This window comes from Trachypithecus francoisi, unplaced genomic scaffold (assembly GCF_009764315.1).
Source record: "Trachypithecus francoisi isolate TF-2019V2 unplaced genomic scaffold, Tfra_2.0 Contig00590, whole genome shotgun sequence".
Classification (NCBI taxonomy): Eukaryota; Metazoa; Chordata; class Mammalia; order Primates; family Cercopithecidae; genus Trachypithecus; species Trachypithecus francoisi.
In genome coordinates this window covers 53,234-72,435 of record NW_022680751.1, presented here as the reverse complement: position 1 = coordinate 72,435, position 19,202 = coordinate 53,234, and the positions used below count along the sequence as shown (strand labels likewise).

The 19,202-nt window shown below is 46.3% G+C and overlaps 1 pseudogene; it reads left to right on the top strand.

The window, feature by feature from the left end:
• Positions 1–492: 492 nt before the first annotated feature.
• On the top strand, positions 493–10,589 carry LOC117086681 (annotated as a pseudogene).
• Positions 10,590–19,202: the final 8,613 nt, after the last annotated feature.

Genomic DNA, 19,202 nt, shown 5'->3' with positions numbered 1-19,202 from the left:
CAAAGTGCTGGGATTAGAGGTATAAGCCCCTGTGCCCACCCAGGGCTTTTTCATTTATACAAGCAATTGATTGAACACCTACTCTGCCCAGCTCCTATCCGTGGGATTTAACTGTATTCGCTCCCAGAGTCAGAGGTGGGGCCTGAGAGGAGGTGTAGAGTGAGAACCGGCTGCATGGACTCTATAGCTGCATTGCCTGGGTCTAAATCCTGGCCTCAGTAATGAGTGACTGTGTAACTTTAGTCAAATTACTCAACCTCTCTGTCTGCCCATCTAAAAATTGGAGCTAATAATCAAATTGCATCTGCCTCACATTGTTGTAGAGAGAATTCAATGGAATTATGTGTGAAGTGCTGGTACAGAATTAGCTGTTATGGTTATTCTTATGGTTATCATTACTGAGTGATGGCAGACAATCACACAGAGATGGGTGACAACCTGATGTTCCCCAGGTCCTTCAGTCTGTGTCCTAGATCTGCTGCTTCTTCCTAGGAGCCCTCGTGGACCCCATCTTTTTCTTCCATTCCATTACCGCCAACATCATCTGCTCCATCGTCTTTGGAAAACGCTTCCACTACCAAGATCAAGAGTTCCTGAAGATGCTGAACTTGTTTTGCCAGAGTTTCTCACTCATCAGGTCTGCATTCAGCCAGGTCCAGGAGAGGGAGAAGGAGAGGGAGGGTGGGGGTGAGGTGAACATCTAGGACACACGAGAAAAGGATGACCTGTCTTGGGAGCCCAGAAATGCAGCTTATCACTGGGAGAAAGGCAGAGACCACGTGGAGAGTCAGGGACATGGAGACCTGGAGGGAGGGGAGATGATGAGACAGGGATAGAGACAATGAGAGAGAGAATGGGACGTGATGGGGAGGCAGAAATAGAGTCAGAGAGAGACTGAGAGAAGGAAGATGAGCAAAAACAAGACAAAGAAGGACAGAGATCAAGAGATCCTGAGAGAGAGAGTTGATGAGAATGAGTGTGAAAGAGAGGGAGAGAGAGAACGAATCAGGCTTTGGGCTTCATCTCTACTCTTCTGCTCCTGGATGTCATTTTTGTTATTATTATTACTTTTTTAGACAGAGTCTCACTCTCTCATCCAGGCTGGGGTGCAGTGGTGCCATCTTGCTTACTACAACCTCCACCTCCCAGGTTCAAGTGATTCTCCTGCCTCAGCCTCCCAAGTAGCTGGGACTGCAGGCATGTGCCACCACATCTGGCTAATTTTTTTTTTTTTTTTGAAATGGAGTCTCACTCTGTGGTCCAGGCTGGAGTGCAGTGGTGCAATCTCAGCTCACTGTAACCTCCACCTCCCTGGTTGAAGCAATTCCCCTGCCTCAGCCTCCTGAGTAGCTGGGATTACAGGCCTGTCACCACGCCCAGCTAATTGTTTTGTGTTTTTAGTAGAGACGGGATTTCACCGTGTTGGCCAGGCTCATCTCGAATTACTGACCTCAAGTGATCTGCCCGTCTTGGCCTCCCAAAGTGCTGGAATTACAGGCGTGAGCCACCGTGCCCAGCCTGCTCCTCGTTCTTCTGTATCCTTGCTTCTCTGTCTTTGGTAAAGCTCCTCACCTGAAGAAAATCAAGGATGCATGACAGTAAGGATTTCTTCATTTTCTCCCATTTCTCCTTCTACCTGTTTTTTTTTTGTTGTTGTTGTTGTTTTGTTTTTGTTTTTTTTTAAAAAAAAACATTACCCAGATTATAAAGGTAACCTTCTGTTATTTTAAAATACTAAAAAGTCTCCTTATTAACATGGAAATGTGCCTATTACATATTAAATTTAAGAATATCAAGCTGCAGAACAGTATGCATAGCAGTAGTTTGTTGGTTTGTTGTTTTGAGACAGTATCTTGCTCTGTTGCCCAGGCTGGAGTACAGTACTGTGATCTCGGCTCACTGCCACCTCCACCTCCCTCGTTCAAGCAATTCTCGTGCCTCAACCTCACAAGTAGCTGGGACTGCAGGCGAGCTCCACCACACCTGGCTATTTTCTTGTATTTTTAATAGAGATGGGGTTTCACCATGTTGGCCAGGCTGGTCAACATAGCTACATCTATTAACTAAGGGTGTATGTTGGATTCACATGTGGGATTGTCACAGTTATGGATTTTCAGGACCCTACTTTCCAGACGGTCTGATCTGGAAAGTCTGGGATGGGGCCCAAAGTGATTATTTGTAACAAGCCCGACCAATAATTCTAATGTTCTCCTCCCATTGAGAACCACAGAGAAAAGTCTGGAAGGAGACCCACCAGACAGTTAACAATGGTCATCTCTAGAAGGAGAGATTAAGAAGGAATTTTACATCTCAGTATATACGTTTGCATTTTTGCAATTATTTGCAATAAATTAGGCATTCCATTCTTCATCAAAGTAATAGAGATATGCTCCAAAATACATAGTCCTAAAGTGTCAACAGGCTTATCTTGTGTAAGAATCATTTTATCAATGTCCGACACAGCAAGGGAGATGAGGAGAGGTGGGAAGAGGGAGAGAGAAGTATGAGAAAGACAAATAAACACGCTGAGGTAGACAATGAGTGGCACAGAAAGGAAGCGAGACAGAGACAAAGAGATAGAAAGGAGAGAGGCAGGGAGATGGGGCAGAGGCCAAGAAAAAGACAGAAGGATGAGGGAGGAAGATGCAGAAAGAGGTAAATGTGAGAATAACAGATCAAATGAGACATAGAGTCAGTGAGTGAGGGGTTCAGAGGCAGAGGAGAGTGGGGAAGGGGGGTTCCCACGGAGATATTGGGGCCCAGGAAGGGCCCTCTCCCTGTGACCTGCTCGCTCAGCCCTAGGCAAACCTCACCACCCTTCTTTCTTGTAGCTGTTTGAGCTCTTGTCTGGCTTCTTGAAATACTTTCCTGGGGTACACAGGCAAATCTACAAAAACCTGCAGGAAATCAATGCTTTTATTGGCCACAGTGTGGAGAAGCACCGTGAAACCCTGGACCCCAGCGCCCCCCAGGACCTCATCGACAGCTTCCTGCTCCAAATGGAAAAAGTGTGGTCTGGGAGAGGGAAAAGGGAGGGGAGGAGGGGGAGGGCAAAGCGGAGAGGTGAGAAGAGGGAGAGAAAAGTGGTAGGGAAGGGGAAGAGGGGGAGGGAAGAACAAAGACTAGGGAGGGGAGAATAGTGAAAGGGAGGAGAGGAGATGAGGAAGGAAAGAAAGATGAGGTGAAAGGAAGGAGAAAATAGGGAGGAGGAACTGAGATAGAGAGAGAGGGGAGGTGGGGAGAGAGAGAGAGGGACAGAGAGAGAGAAAGAGAGAGAAGATTGGCTGAGGAAGGAATTCAGGGTAAGGGACAAAAATACAGCAACAGAAGAAAAGACTCAGAGGCAGAAAGAGACTGGGAGACAAAAAGAGAGAAACACATCAAAAAGATGTGGAGAGAGATAGAAACAGAGCAGGCAGAGTAAAGAGAGGCTGAGAGAGATGAGTTAGAGATACGCGGCTGGACATGTAGAGGACAGAGAAAAGCACACTGAGCCAGATAGTGTCAAAGACCTTTAGGCAAACAGAGGGCAGCCAGGGAGACGGGCGTGTACCCAGCAAGGCTACAGCCTCCCCTGACCCTCCTCTCCCCTCCCTACTGTGGACGCAGGAGAAATCCAACCCACACAGCGAATTCAGCCACCGGAACCTCATCTTCAACACGCTCTCGCTCTTCTTTGCTGGCACTGAGACCACCAGCACCACTCTCCGCTACGGCTTCCTGCTCATGCTCAAATATCCTCATGTCGCAGGTGGGCAAGGGATGGCCAATCAAGGGGGTCTTCTGACCTCCTTCCGAACTGTAGAAATGGGGCTATGGGTACCACCTGGATGAGAGAGTGGATGCTGGCTTCCTATTCTGGGAGCACTGCAGGCTTTGGACTAGCTTCCAACCAAGCCAATTCTGTTGGTGGATGCATGGATGCATGAAGAACCTGTCCATACGTTCTCCCGCTGGTTTCTTCCATCACTTAAGGATTTTTTGTTCTAAGTTGTTTTTTTCTTTGTTTTTTGTTTTTTGTTTTTTTTTTTTTTGGTTTTTTTTTGAGACAGAGTCTCACTGTGTTGCCCAGGCTGGAGTGCAGTGGCATGATCTTGGCTCACTGCAAGCTCCACTTCCAGGATTCACACCATTCTCCCCTTCTCAGCTTTCCAAGTAGCCAGGACTACAGATGCCCACCATCACACTCAGCTAATCTTTCGTATTTGTAGTAGAGACGGGGTTTCACTGTGTTCGCCCAGATGGTCTCGATCTCCTGACCTCATGATGTACAAATTTAAGGGGTACATATGCAGTTCTGTTACATGCCCAAGTTTTGTAGTGGTCAAGTTATGGCTGTTAGGGGATTTATCACCCGAACAATGTACATTGTACCCATTAAGTAATTTCTCATCATTCACCCCCTTCTGCTCCCTCACTCTTCTGAGTCTTCACTGTCTATCATTCCTCTCTCTATGTCCATGTGTACACATTTTGTAGCACTCACTTATGAGCGAGAACATGCGATATTTGACTTTCTGTGCCATCACTTAAAAATGGACCCATTCATCCACTTATCTTTTCATCAATTCATTCTTTAAATCATGAATTAAAGAATATATACTCACTGATTCTTTCATCTATGATTCATCCAAAGACATATACTGTCATTCATTATTTGGATTACTTGATCCACAAGTTGATCCTCTGAAATAGTGATATGTCGATGCACTATTTGTCATTGATTCATTGGCTCCTTCATTCATTCATTCATGCATTCATCCATCCTTCTATGAACTAGGTTTCACCCTTATCCTTGCATCAGTCTATCTTTCAATTCACCCTTAATCCATCCATGCGTTCCTTCATTTATCACAATAATTCACTCATTTATTCACCTCTGATCTATTTATCACTCAATTCAGCCATTCCTTTATTCCTTTATTTACTCATACTTCACTAATTTACGTATTCACTTGTTCTTCCATAAATCTAGCCATTCATGTGATTATTCATTAATTGAGTTCACTGATTTGTCTATGGACCATTCATTAGTGATTAAGTAATCAATTCTTCTATTAATTGATAAGTAAATATTTACATCCATTTATTGGTTTGTTCATTTATTCATCAATCTCCCCATCCATGAATTGATCTGTTGATTGATTGATTGATTGATGTATTTATCTATCCAGTTGTTCATGGATTCATCTATTGTTCTATTACGCTATTATATACCTGAGGACCAAGAATAGTGTCTCACCTGTAATATACACACAACAAATATTAGTTTATTTCCTACTCATCTTAGAGAGGGTGTTTTGAGAGGTTTGTAGCCTGGAGTTCTTAATCTGAAGTTCTATACAAAATTGTGGTGTGTGTGTGTATGTGTGCGTGTGTACCTGTGCATGTGGGAAGAGGATCCATAATATTCACTAGATTTCAAGCAGTGAGAATTCTTGTTGCTTCCTCTCTCCTCCCCTCACTCCATGCTGATTGCTTTGAGGGGTATCAAGGATCTAACCCTTTACTATAGGTTTTTCATTGTTGAATAGAAAGTAGTGTCCCTGCTGAAAGGTCTCATTTAAAAATTTGTTTTTAATTTTTTTTCTTTTGAGACGCAGTCTTGCTCTGTCACCCAGGCTGGAGTGCAATGGCACAATCTCAGCTCACTGCAGCCTCCACCTCCTGGGTTCAAGAGAATCTGCTGCCTCAGCCTCCTCAGTAGCTAGGACTACAGGCGTGCGCCACAACACCCGGTTAATTTTTTGTATTTTTAGTAGAGATGGGGTTTTGCCATGTTGGCCAGGGTCATCTTGAACTCCTGACTTCAAGCAATCCACCCGCCTTGGTCTCCCAAAATGCTGGGATTACAGGCATGAGCCACCATGCCCGGCCTGAAATGCCTCTTTAAAATGAGATTCATTTGTCTTCTCTTCTCTGCAGAGAGAGTCTACAAGGAGATTGAACAGGTGATCGGCCCACATCGCCCTCCAGCGCTTGATGACCGAGCCAAAATGCCATACACAGAGGCAGTCATCCATGAGATTCAGAGATGTGCCGACCTTCTCCCCATGGGTTTGCCCCACATTGTCACACAACAGACCAGCTTCCGAGGGTACATCATCCCCAAGGTAAGACCGGCTGGAACCCCACATCCTTCCTCTGTGGGCATCATGGATTCTCTTAATCCCCTAACGCAACATTTTTATATCTCTCAATTGAGTCCCCTTGTTTTTGTTTTTTCTTTTTGTTTTTTTTGTGGTGTGTGTGTGGAGGGTGGGCATGGCAATATCTTTTGATCTTTTGATTCTCCCTCAGGACACGGAGGTATAGCTCATCCTGAGCACTGCTCTCCACGACCCACACTACTTTGAAAAACCAGACGCCTTCAATCCTGACCACTTTCTGGACGCCAGTGGGGCATTGAAGAAGAACGAAGCTTTTATCCCGTTCTCTTTAGGTAAGCTGGACCCACAATTTCTTTCCCAGACACCAGAGGGCAGGTCCTATCCTCAACTTGAGAAAAACAATGACAGATCCTTATTAATTGAGCACTTAATATATTCCAATTTCTTCACCTGCCTTATCCCATTCCATCTTCACTACAACCCTGTAAGGGGGCTTGAGGAAGAAGATCACATTCCCAAAGGCACATCTTGGAAAGCAGGACCTTGGGCAAGTATTTTAACATCTCTAAACCTCAGCGAGTTCATTTTCTTAAAGAGAAAAAAATCTGTTGAGCACTACCCTAAGGGCAGTGCTGTGTTGGGGGCTGAAGATAATGCATCAAACAAGTCACACAGAGACAGGGTTCCTGCCCCAGGAAATGTAAAGTCCAACAGGGAAGATGGACATTCATCAAATAACAGTAAAATTATCATCTCATGAAATGAATGAATGCCTGCAACATGCTTAGAACTGCCTGGCACTAAGGACATGCTCACATGGACAATTATTATAATTAGACATAAGTGCTCTAAAGGGAGCTTTGGGAGCACAAAATAGGAACTACTAGCTAGTCTTGTGGTGGGTCAGTAAGGAAAAGCTTACCAGAGGAACTGGCTTCCAAGCCGAGATGTTCATGGGTGAGCGTCAATCAACCATTGCAAAGTGTGTTCCAGGCAAAGGAAACAGCAAGGGCAAAGGCCAAAGGTGGAAACGTAATGGTACCACTGAGAAACCATAGGAAGTCCGGTGAGCCTTGGGTGTAGACTGCAGAAGGGAATAAGACAAAGGGCTCAGCTCAGCAGGACCTTGAGGGTTGCGGGAGGAGTTTGGATTTCTGCTCTAGCACTGGAGGGTGGAGAAAGTCTTGACGTGCTCTGACTTGTCCCAGTTCTCATCCTCCACTCTTTGGCTGGTTAAGAGAAAAACTTTAGACAAATTAAACTTAGCAGAGTCTATTTGAGCAAAGAAACAATTCATGAATTGGGCAGCACACGGAACCAGTAAAGGTTCAGAGAGCTCCACCCAGCAATGTGGTCAGGCATTATTTATCCACAGGGAAAGGAACTGAGGTACAGAAACAGCCTGATTGGTTACAGCTCTGTATTTGCCTTATCTGAGTGTGTCTGGGCAGCTTGCAGCCTGTGATTGGCTGAAGCTTGGCTGCCCTGATTGGCCAAAGTTACTTGTTCCAAGAATATACTCTCAAGTTACATTGGAGTTTGTTTACATATTGAGTTAGGTTACAGTTTGTTATGTAGGGAGGCCCCTTTAGGCCAAATTTAATTTAACATGCACCATCCATGAAAGGCCCCAGAAACCAACCCCCAGTCTTGAGTTTCATCAGTGACTTCAGTGATCCAGGGTCCTGGCCCAGCCCGAAGTTTTGTGCAGTACAGTGACCTCGTTCCACATTTTATCTTCAATGATAGTTGGAAACACATGGGGTGGTGGCTTGAGGGTCAATGTCTTCTCTCAATTTTGCTATCTTTTTTTTTTTTTTTTGAGATGGATTCTCACTCTGTCACCCAGGCTGGAGTGCAGTGTCGTGATCTCAGCTCACTGCAACCTCTGCGTCCGGGGTTGAAGTGATTCTTGTGCCTCAGCCTCCCCAGTACCTGGGATTACAGGCTTTTGCCACCACGCCTGGCTAATTTTTTGTATTTTTAGTGGAGACAGGGTTTCACTCTGTTAGCCAGGAGGGTCCTGAACTTCTGACCCTGTGGTATGCCTGCCTCAGTCTCTCAAAGTGCTGGGGTTACAGGCGTGAGCCACTGTGACCAGCCTGCTATTTTCTTTAAAGAGAGGCAGAGATATAGGGAAATAAGGACAGAGACAGATAAGTAACAAAGATAACGAGACTGAGAAACAGAGCTAGGGACAAAGAGGGAACACACTGAGAGATAGAGATGGGGAGACCGTGGCAGAAAGACAGACAGCAGGTGAACATCAGACAGTATTCGGAGAGGAAGAGAGAGAGAGACACAGAGAGAGAGAGCCACATAAGGAGAAGGAGGAGGTGGAGGAATAAGAGGAGAGGGAGGAGGAAAAGGAAGAAGGAGGGGAGAAGGAAGGAGGGAAAGGAGAGAAACAGATAAGAGATAGGAAAAAGACAGAGTGACATAAGAAGAGAGGAAGAAAGAATGAACAAGACAAATAAGGTATCTTTAGAGGGAGATGAAAAAAGGAGAGAGCAAGAGAGATTGGGGAGGAATCAGATTCAAATAGGCAGAGATAGGAAGTTAAGCAAGATGGAAGAAAGCCAAATAAAAGGAGAGGAAAGGAAGAAAAACTGTGTCTGACAGGTATAGACAGAGAAAAAGACAGGGGTAGGGCTGCCAGGGGCAAAAAGAAAGGTATAATCCAAGCCAAAAGTGTGCTGCATTCAAAGAAATTCCAAAAGGTGTCCAAACAGACGGCCCCAGAGATGGGGAGAGCGTGATGGGAGGGAGGTAACAAGCATCAGGCTGTTGTGGAAAACATTAGGTCACACAAATAATTACAGAAGAACAAGCCCAGAGACCTGCCTGTTTCTAAGCTCATGTCGCCCACCTTCTGGATGTGCCAAAGGGATGTGGACCCTTTTCCAGACACGTCCACGTAGACACACTTGTCCAACAACTTGACAGGCGTAGGGAATGCCTGAAAACTCACACTTGACATGGCCTTTCCAAGGTCTGCAGATTATGAACACTGAAGTGAAGGGAAAGGCTCCCTTTGTCTCTGCCTCAGCTTTTTCTGGTTCCGCTTATTCTCATTTTTCTCCAAGTCTCTGGTTTAGAACCTATGGGGGGTTCCTTGCACTTCTGAGAATCAGTGGAAGAAAAAGACTCTCCCTGACTCATATGCATCAGTCCCATTCACAATTTATATACAACTTGGGTTTTTTCCCCCTGAACTCTTGAAGCCTGTGGATCTCAGGCTGAGACCAGAAGACAGCCTAGAGACACACACACACACACGTGGCCAGAAGCACATACCCCACACATACCCCCAGGAACAAACACAAGGCGATAACCAAACCTTAAGGCTCTTCAGTACAAGCCAAGTGCTATCCTAAGAATTTTGTCAATTGCCTCCTTTAACCTCACAAGAGCCCTTTGAGAGAGGTGCTATTCTCCCCATATGAGAAGTGAAGAACACTAAGAATGTTGTCATAAATATGCTCACACTCACACATGTAGAGGTACACACACACACACACATACAACCAGAAGTGGGTCATTATACTCTGTGGAGGTCATGAAACCCTTTGGAACTCTAACAGAAGCTACAAATCCTCTACCAGAAAAATGAACATGGCGCCAGGCGCGGTGACTCATGCCTGTAATCGTAGCACTTTGGGAGGCCAAGGTGAGTGGATTACCTGAGGTCAGGAGTTCAAGACCAGCCTGGCCAACATGGTGAAACCCCATGTCTACTAAAGATACAAGAAATTAGCCAGGCATGGTGGTGGGAACCTGTAATCCCAGTTACTTGGGAGGCTGAGACACGAGAATCCTTTTAAACCCCTGGGAGGCGGAGGTTGCAGTGAGCTGAGATGGCGCCACTGTCCTCCAGCCTGAGTGACAGAGAGAGACTCCATCTCAAAAAAAAAAAAAAAGGAGAGAGAGAGAGAGAGATGAACATGGCACATCCACTCAAAGATTTGCACCTGGTTTCAGAGCAGCTTCCTCAAAGTCCATCCTGAATTGTAGGTTAAAGGCCAGTCTTATGCAAATCCATTGCAATGGACATACGTTGGACTTAGGGACATATCAGGGCAAAGAGTATGCACCTGCCCTGTGCCCATGCTGGTGACCTTCTGTGTCCACAGGGAGGCGGATTTGCCTTGGTGAAGGCATTGCCCGCAGCGAATTGTTCCTATTCTTCACCACCATCCTCCAGAACTTCGTGGCCAGCCCCGTGGCTCCTGAAGACATCGACCTGACACCCCAGGAGAGTGGTGTGGGCAAAATACCCCCAACGTACCAGATCCGCTTCCTGCCCCGCTGAAGGGGCTGAGGGAAGGGGTGAAAGGATTCCAGGGTCATTCAGTGTCCCCACCTCTGTAGACAGTGGCTCTGACTCCCCTCAACTTCCTGCCTCTGAGAGACCTGCAGCAAGCCAGCTTCCTTCCCCTCCATGGCACCAGTTGTCTGAGGTCACATTGCAAGTGAGTGGAGGAGTGAGATTATTGAAAATTATAATATATACTCTTTCTGTCTCTCTCTCTCTCTCTCTCTCTCTCTCTCTCTCTCTCTATATATATATATATATATGTATTTTTTTTTTTTTGAGACAGAGTCTCACTCTGTCACCCATGCTGGAGTGCAGTAGCACAATCTCGGCTTACTGCAACTTCCATCCCCAGGGTTCAAGCAATTCTCCTGCCTCAGCCTCCCTAGTAGCTGGGATTACAGGCGTGTGCTACCACGCTCAGCTAATTTTTATATTTTTGGTAGAGACGGGGTTTCACCATGTTGGCGAGGCTGGTCTCGAACTCCTAAACTCAAGTGATTCACCTGCCTTGGCCTCCCAAAGTGCTGGGATTACAGGTGTGAGTCACCGTGCTCGGCCATGTACATATATGATTTTTAAAATTAAGATGAAATTCACATAACATAAAATTAGCCATTTTAAAGTGTGCATAGTGGCATGTGGTTCATTCACAAAGCTGTACAGCCACCACCATCTAGTTCCAAACATTTTCTTTTTTCTGAGAGGGAGTCTCACTCTGTCACCCAGGTTGGAGTTCAGTGGCGCCATCTCAGCTCACTGCAACCTTCACATCCTGGGTTCAACAGATTCTCCTGCCTCAGCCTCTGGAGTAGCTGTGATCACAGGTGCCCTCCACCATGCCTGGCTAAATTTTGTATTTTTAGGTGGTCTTGAACTCCTGATGTTAGGTGATTTGTCTAGTTCCAAATGTTTCATTATCTCCTTCCAACAAAACCCATAGCTCTCAAGCTGTCACTCCCCATACCCCATTCTCCTTTTCATCTCAGCCCCTGCCAATCTGGTTTTTGTCCCTATGGACTTACCGATTCTCAATATTTCCTATAAACAGAATCATATAATATTAGATTTTGTTTTTTTTTTTTTTTGAAACTAAGCCTTGCTCTGTCTCCCAGTCTGGAGTGCTGTGGCGCGATTTTGGTTCACTGCAACCTCTGCCTTCCAGGTTCAAGAGAGTCTCCTGACTCAGCTCCAAGTAGCTGGGATCACAGGCATGTGCTACCACGCCTGGATAATTTTCTTGTACTTTTAGTGGGGACATGTTGACCAGGCTGGTCGTGAGCTCCGGGCCTCAGGTGATCCACCCATCTTAGCATCCCAAAGTGCTGATATTACAGGCGTAATATGTGATCTTTTGTGTCTGGTTGCTTTCGCGTTGAATGCTATTTTTGAGGTTCGTGCCTGTTGTAGACCACAGTCACACACGGCTGTAGTCTTCCCCCATCCTCATTCCCAGCTGCCTCTTCCTACTGCTTCTCTCTGTCAAAAAGCCTCCTTGGCCCAGGTTCCCTGAGCTGTGGGATTCTGCACTGGTGCTTTGGATTCCCTGATATGTTCCTTCAATTCCGGAGAATTAAATAAACATCTCTAAAGCCTGACCTCCCCAGGTCAAGAGGTGGTCTGTGCCATTTTGTGTGTGATTCTTCTGTTGTCAGGTCCCTAGGGATTTTTCTGGAAGGAACGTTGGTGAGAACGCCTCCTCACCTCAATGCCAACTCTGTGCAGGGCCAAACCGTTGTCTTACTCATCACCGTACTCTCAACACAGCGTGTGGCCTATGACAGGTGTTCAAAATATTTGCTGAGGAATGAATGGATGAATGAATGAGTGGCTAATCAGCATCCCCTACCCCCACAGCCCTCCCAAAATGGAGCTAGGCCTCCTCCATCAGACTCTATCTCCTCCATAACCCACTTTCTTCTGAGGCTCAGAATAAATTCTCATCCCCAAGGAGCCCAAGATGCCCCCAATTCTGCCTGCCAGCTACTCTCAATCCCCCATGCTGCAATGCAACCTTTTGATAAAGCTTAGCAGTATTCTTGAAGTGGAACCAGTCTAAATCCAGCCTCCAGGCTGGACATGGTGGCTCATGCCTATAATCGCAGCACTTTGGGAGGCCAAGGCTAGTGGATCACCTCAAGTCAGGGGGTTGAGACCAGCCTGACTAACATATGGAAACTCTGTCTCAACTAAAAAAATACAAAAATTAGCCTGGTGTGGTGGCACGCACCTGTAGTCCCAGCTGCTCAGGAGACTAAGACAGGAGAATCACTTGAACATAGGAAACAGAATGTGAAGAGTGTGAAGTGAGCCAAGATCCCACCACTTCACTCCAGCCTGGGCAACAACGCAAGACTCCATCTCAAAAATCAATCAATCAATCAATCAATCAGCCAATCCAGCCTCCACACATTCCACCAGCAGGACCACCACCCTTCCCTGAGGGAGGTGCTGCAAGTTTAATATCTTTATCACAAGGATACACCAGCCAGCCTGTGGCCAATGGGAAACTGGCTCTGGGACTCAGCCTGAGATGCTAACCTGTTGGCCTCTGCAGCACCTCCAGCTTTGTGCTCCTTGTAACCTCTGAAGAGTTAGCAGGGACTCTTCCAGTGCAAATGCATGGCACACCTTCCCTCACCAACCACAGAAATCAAACAACAAACAGAACAACATGTCTTTTAAGAGCGACAGCAGAATGGAAGGTGGCTGGAATGAGGACCATGGCGCCCTCAGCCTTCTCACTCCTCATTGTTCCCAGTGACCTTTTGTTACTCTGGGTCTGGGGCCATTCCCATCTCCCAGGGCCGCTCTCTCCTAGGCCCTGGCCTCTGTCCTTCCTGGGGGAGCACTTTGCAAATAAACCACGGGGTTTTCTCAAGTCTGTCCAGGTTGTCAGATGGGGGAGTGTGGAAGAGATGGAAAGGGTGGAGGTGGGTAGACGGGAAACCGCTCATGGGCAGTAAGTCAGTTGGGGTGAAACTTGGGTGGGACTCCACAGACAAGCTTAGGAGTTCCTTTCTGGCTTATATATTAACTACAGAAGCTTCTAGAATTTTATAAGGTCAATGAAGAGGAGGCCGACAGGAGGGAGAAATTCTGATAGACTTGAGGTTGACGGCAGTAGCGGTGGTGGAGCAATCCACTAGGACCCAGGCAGTCCATGTTGGTGTTTCTGGTAGATACAATGGGTTGGGTGGGCTACTCCCCAGTCCACAGCATCCTGTAGCAGGTGTGGTGGTATTGTCCTAAGTGTGCTTAGGAGAACTTGTTCTCCCCTGTCCCTCCCCCATCTGGGTGGCATCACCTCACACTTGGCAAAAAGGGGGACAGAGCCCAACATTAAACTCTTGCAATTGTGCCAGCTGTGGCTTGTGACCAGAGAGGGCAGGCAGCACCAGAGCTTCCTATGTCTTCTCTGTTGAATCCCTTCTCTTCTCTGATGAATCCAAGCACTCTCTCCTAGATAATCTGTTTAAAATGGAGTTTCTCTCCACGAAGAATCCATACTACCCGCGTCTGGTCAGCCATCTTGATCACCTTTCTACATTTAAAGAGACACAGCATGTTAAAAAGAAAATTTAGTTCCCTTAGGTATTGTTATTTACCTACCCTCCCAGTCAAGAAGTGGTCTGCATTTTAAAGGATTTTAATGCTTTTTTTTTCACTCCCCAGTGATTTCAGGGAATTGGGTTGTTAAAAATGTTTTCTTTAGAGTTAATAGTGTTTATTCATGGGATGCTTACTCCAATAGAAGTTACTTAACCATTACCAGAGGAAACTCTTCATCAGTGCACTTGGCAGCTGACATCTTTGTCCTCTTGAAAAAAAAAAAAAAGAGTTGTTCAGGCACGGTGGTCATCCCTGTAATCCCAACCCCAACACTTTGGGTGGCTGAGGCGGGCAGATCACCTGCGGTCAGGCGTTCAAGACCAGCCTGGCCAACATGACGAAACACCATCTCTACAAAAGTACAAAAATAAACCAGGCATGATGGTGGGTGCCTGTAATCCAGCTGCTCAGGAGGCTGAGGCACGAGAATTGCTCGAACCCAGGAAGCGGAGTTTGCAGTGGGCCGAGATCGTGCCATTGCACTCAGCTTGGGTGACAGAGCAAGACTCCATCTAAAAAAAAAAAAAAAGGCTGTTCATCCCTGTCATCTATCCAACTTCTTTCCCATCTCTGGACTCCTAAGTCTTGCCATTTTCCTGGTAGGGAGGAACTTCATGGCCATGGATGTGAGCTGTCCAAATACTCAGAAAAAAAGAATCTTGACTTTCTTCTCTTCTTTGACCTTCCTCACTCTACTTCAGCCAACATTCCCACAGCCCCACCCTAATCCTTGTCATCACTTTGAAATGTGAAACACAGACATTTCACTCTCTGACCACAACCCCTACTACCCCAACTCCCCCACTACTTCATTGCCAATGGCCTGAGGGAGATACTGGCCAACGAGGTCTTTGGTTAAGGTTCCAAAGAGTACAAACACTATAGAAAGTCAAGTCTCCCTCCTATTAAAAGACTTTTTTTCGAACATTTTGAAACCTTTTGTACATGTTTACATGAAAGTATTTGAAGAAACACAAGCAATTACAAGCAGTTTTTCTAATGTTTCATAAAGAAAAACAGGTGGAGCCTGGCAGTCCAAAGTGTTGATTAACAGCATGAAATTTACATTCACAGCCAGGCATGGTAGCTCACACCTGTAATCCCAGCACTTTGGGAGGTCGAGGTGGGCGGATCACCTGAGGTTAGGAGTTTGAGACCAGCCTGACAAACATGGTGAAACCCCGTCTCTACTAAAAATACAAAAATTAGCTGGGTGTGGTGGCTGTAATCCCAGTTACTCGGGAGGCTGAGGCTGCAGAATCACTTGAACCCAGGAGACAGAGGTTGCAGTGAGCCGAGTTTGCGCCATTGCACTCCAGCCTGACCAACGAGAGCAAAAGAGCAAAATTGCGTCTCAACAAGAAAAAAAGAAAGAACAAAAGGAAAGAAAGAAGAAAGAATGAATGAAAGAAAAGAAAGAAAGAAGAGAGAGAGAAAGAAAGAAAGAAAGAAAGAAGAAAGAAAGAAAGGAAAGAAAAGAAAGAAAGAGAAAGAAAGAAAGAAAGAAAGAAAGAAAGAAAGAAAGAAAGAAAGAAAAAGAAATTTACAGTCATACAAAACCATACTAAGACTCTACCCTCATTAGCTATGAAATGCAGAAGCAAGTCACTTGGGGGCCTTACCTAACTCATTTGTAAAATGGAGATTATAAATCCAACCTCACAGTCTTGCAGTGAGTTTAAATAAGATTATGCTCATAAAATCTTCCCACGATTCTGGGGCTTTTTTCAAGCAGACACATGGAGCTGGGCTAGGACTGCTTTAATCCAAACACAGATGAGCACAGGAAAATATCAGATGTTCACATGTATGCAACATGGCCCACAAGCCTGCATACAGACACCAGAATGCACACATGAAAACATCCACATACTTATATATAGTCACCCAGTTGTGAATGTGTACATACAAATATGAATATGCAGTATACATCTTTTTTTACACAGAAATGCACATCATAGACACCCCTAAATCATGTGTGCACACATGCTGTATGCAGAGACAGACAAAAAGATTGGCAAGCATTGAGAAACAGTGGCACACCCTGTCAGGCACACACACACGTGCATATGTAGACATAAGTTGGAATGGATACCCATTATCAAGCACAAACATACACAAACCCACACACATAAATTCATGTATCAACATGGACATACTGAAACATACATGCACACAGACACGACAAGCATGCACCCAGAATGACACACGGACAGTTGTATAAATGAGGATAAACATGGCAGAGGCATCCAGGAGAACCCACTGGACAAAATGGCACAAAATACAAAGATGCAGGAGCACACAGGGTGATTGAGGGGAACACTGATTTGCAGGGAAGGAGAAAGAGAAAGATAGAAAGACGGGATCCAAGACAAGGGTAGACGACAGGTGGGCAAAGTCCTGTGCAGGGCTCCAGGGCCAACCAGAATAACCTGAGAGTCTAATGCCGGCCTGTCCTTCTGCAGATACTGCCGAACTCAGCACCATGCTCCAGGAGGCCATGAAGCATTAATTTCCTATTCACAGCTCCATGGGGTAAATCTTGGCTGTACTGAGGAAGGCATGGGGAAAGAGGTTCCCAAAGACTCTGTCCCTTCCCTTCTTCCCAAAGGAAAAGATTTGGGAGGTTTAGACTAGAGAATGTAAAAGCACGGAAGGTGCTTAGGCAACATCTCATCCATCCGCTTCATCCTACAGATTAAAGAGAACAACTACTATTCATTGAGCACTTACTGCCATGTACCTCATCTGCATTAATACATATACTTCTCCCCTAAATAGCCAAAGAGGTAGGAGCTATTCTTGGCTCCATAAGGCTCAGAGAAATGAAGTCAGCTATTCAAGGCCACACAAAAAAGAAAGGATAAGGTTAGGATTCCAATCCAGACCTTAATCATTGTACTATCTGTCCAGAAGGAAAACTGAGGCCCAGCAAAGAAAAGGGATCTTCCTGGGTTCAACACTAACTCACTCTGAAAGCCTGTACCCATGTCACTGCCCAATGGGACAAGTCCGCCCCACATGATTTCAGACACCATTCTCTCACTCCATGCTCCAGGGTAATCAATAAGTCCAACATCGATTGACCTCCATGTCCACAAATACTGGAGTTCTCCCAGCCTGTCTCTCCCCACCCCTCCCTGGCCAGGTCATGGCAGCCTGCTGACCACTCAGTGCCCTTCCTAGTGCCAACCTCACTGAGAAACAAACTCCCCAAATGTCTGTCTCCCACCTTTTTAAGAAACAAGAAGGAAAAGGAGGGGCCAGGCCCAAGTGCAGGCTGGTGACCAGGATTAGAGGGATTGATACCTGCCCAGCTGGTGCTAATCCTCCTTCCCACCTCTTCCCCTACAAAATCAACAAACAACTTTCCTCTCTCCACATTGTTCTCTGAACTTTGCTCCCTCCACACAGGTCTCAGAGCTCAGCATCCTAGAACACTTTGAGCAAGACATCAGTCCTGGGGTGCCAACCTCACCCACCTCCCCTTGTCCAAAGTTGGTGACCCTGAGGACAGGTGCAACCCTGGAGGGTCCAAACATCACAGCCTGTCCTGTGCCCATCTGGGGCCCCTCTCAGGATCTGGCTGAGGCTCATCTCAGGGCCACATAGGACCAATATCAGCACTTGCCTCATGCTCACGTCAGAGCCCACTGGAACCAACCTCAGATCCCATATGGTGCCACTCTTACACCCTCCTGAAGCAGGACACTCTTTTGCCCTCAGTGACACCTGAGACAACACACAGAGCCCTCTTGGCACCAAACATGACTTTAATATTCTCCTGCTGTCAAGTTCAGTGCCAACTTGTTTCCCATCCTCGCGTACACCTGGGGGCAGTCCCAAAGCCAACACGATGCCTCTCCCTCTCGGGCCATACTTGATGCAGATATCAGAACCCACCAGTGTCATCCATGTGTCCACTGCTGATGCCAGTCTCAGCACTCACCTCCTGCTAAGCCTGGCCTGCACTTGACTCCCAGGGTGATCTAGGCCAGTCACTGCAGGCGGACGAGGAGACAGTTCATATCCCAGCTCCCTCACTTACTCCCTGTGTGACCTCACTCAAGAGGATTTATGGAGTCCAGATCTGCTCGTCTTCAAAATGAGGATGATGATGAACCAACCTCATTGTTACAAAGATTCCACCAGGTCATACACACCTAGACTTGATCTTCCCATATGCGACCTGCTCACCAAAGGCTAACTGTCCTGTTTACTAAGGAAGAATTTCCCTGAGGGAAGGACAGGAGGCTACTCATCCCTTCTCCACTCCCACCCACCCCAGGATCTGCCTCTGTGCCTAACACTGGAGTTTACCCCAATCTCTTCTGCGATTGTTCCCTCTAATAGTAGTAGCCCCTGACAAAGCAGGAATCACCCTTAAAGGAGATTTAACTTACCCTCAAATATGATCTTCTCTTCCTAAATACTTCCTTTCCACTGGCAGGAAAACCAAATCCACAAAGTGGAACTAAGGATGCAGAGGAGGAGAGACGGGAGTTCAGGGCCACTCACGCATGTCCCCAGCCCACTGTCTGTTTTCTGTCCTCTGTAGACCCTTATATAAAATGAGAAACATAAATAACAATAATAATATTCATAGGAATGATGCAATCAATCTAGTGGGTCTCCCTAAGGATCTGGGTTGGAAACGAGTGGAGATCTTCGTAAATTGCAACTCTTGGGACACTTGAGATTTTTCCACTATTTGGGGATTGTTATTACTATTTCTCAAGACCTGGCCAATCCCTCTACCAATGATAACATGAGGTACTCTTCTCCAGGTGTGGAGAAAGTTCCCCTGAAATATGGCTCTGGTCTTCCACCCCTTTCCCAACAAGAGATGTGCAGTGGAGGTTCTATGGCACCCATCCTGGCCTCACTCTGAGGTTCCAATGAGGATTCTGGGCATCAAGAGACAGCTCTGGGCCAAAGTAAAATCGTCAGCCCCTGGGCTTTCTGGGAGGAGCTGCTGGGCTTGCTACACACTCCTCCTCCCAGAAACTCCACACCCACAGCCTGGGTCTTCCCAGCCCGAAGACTCTCAAGTCCATATGTCTGGAATCCCCTTTCCTGAGACCCTTAACCCTGCATCCTCCTCACCAGAAGACCCCCAAATGCACAGCCACACTTTTGTCTCACCCTAATAAAACCCAGACCTT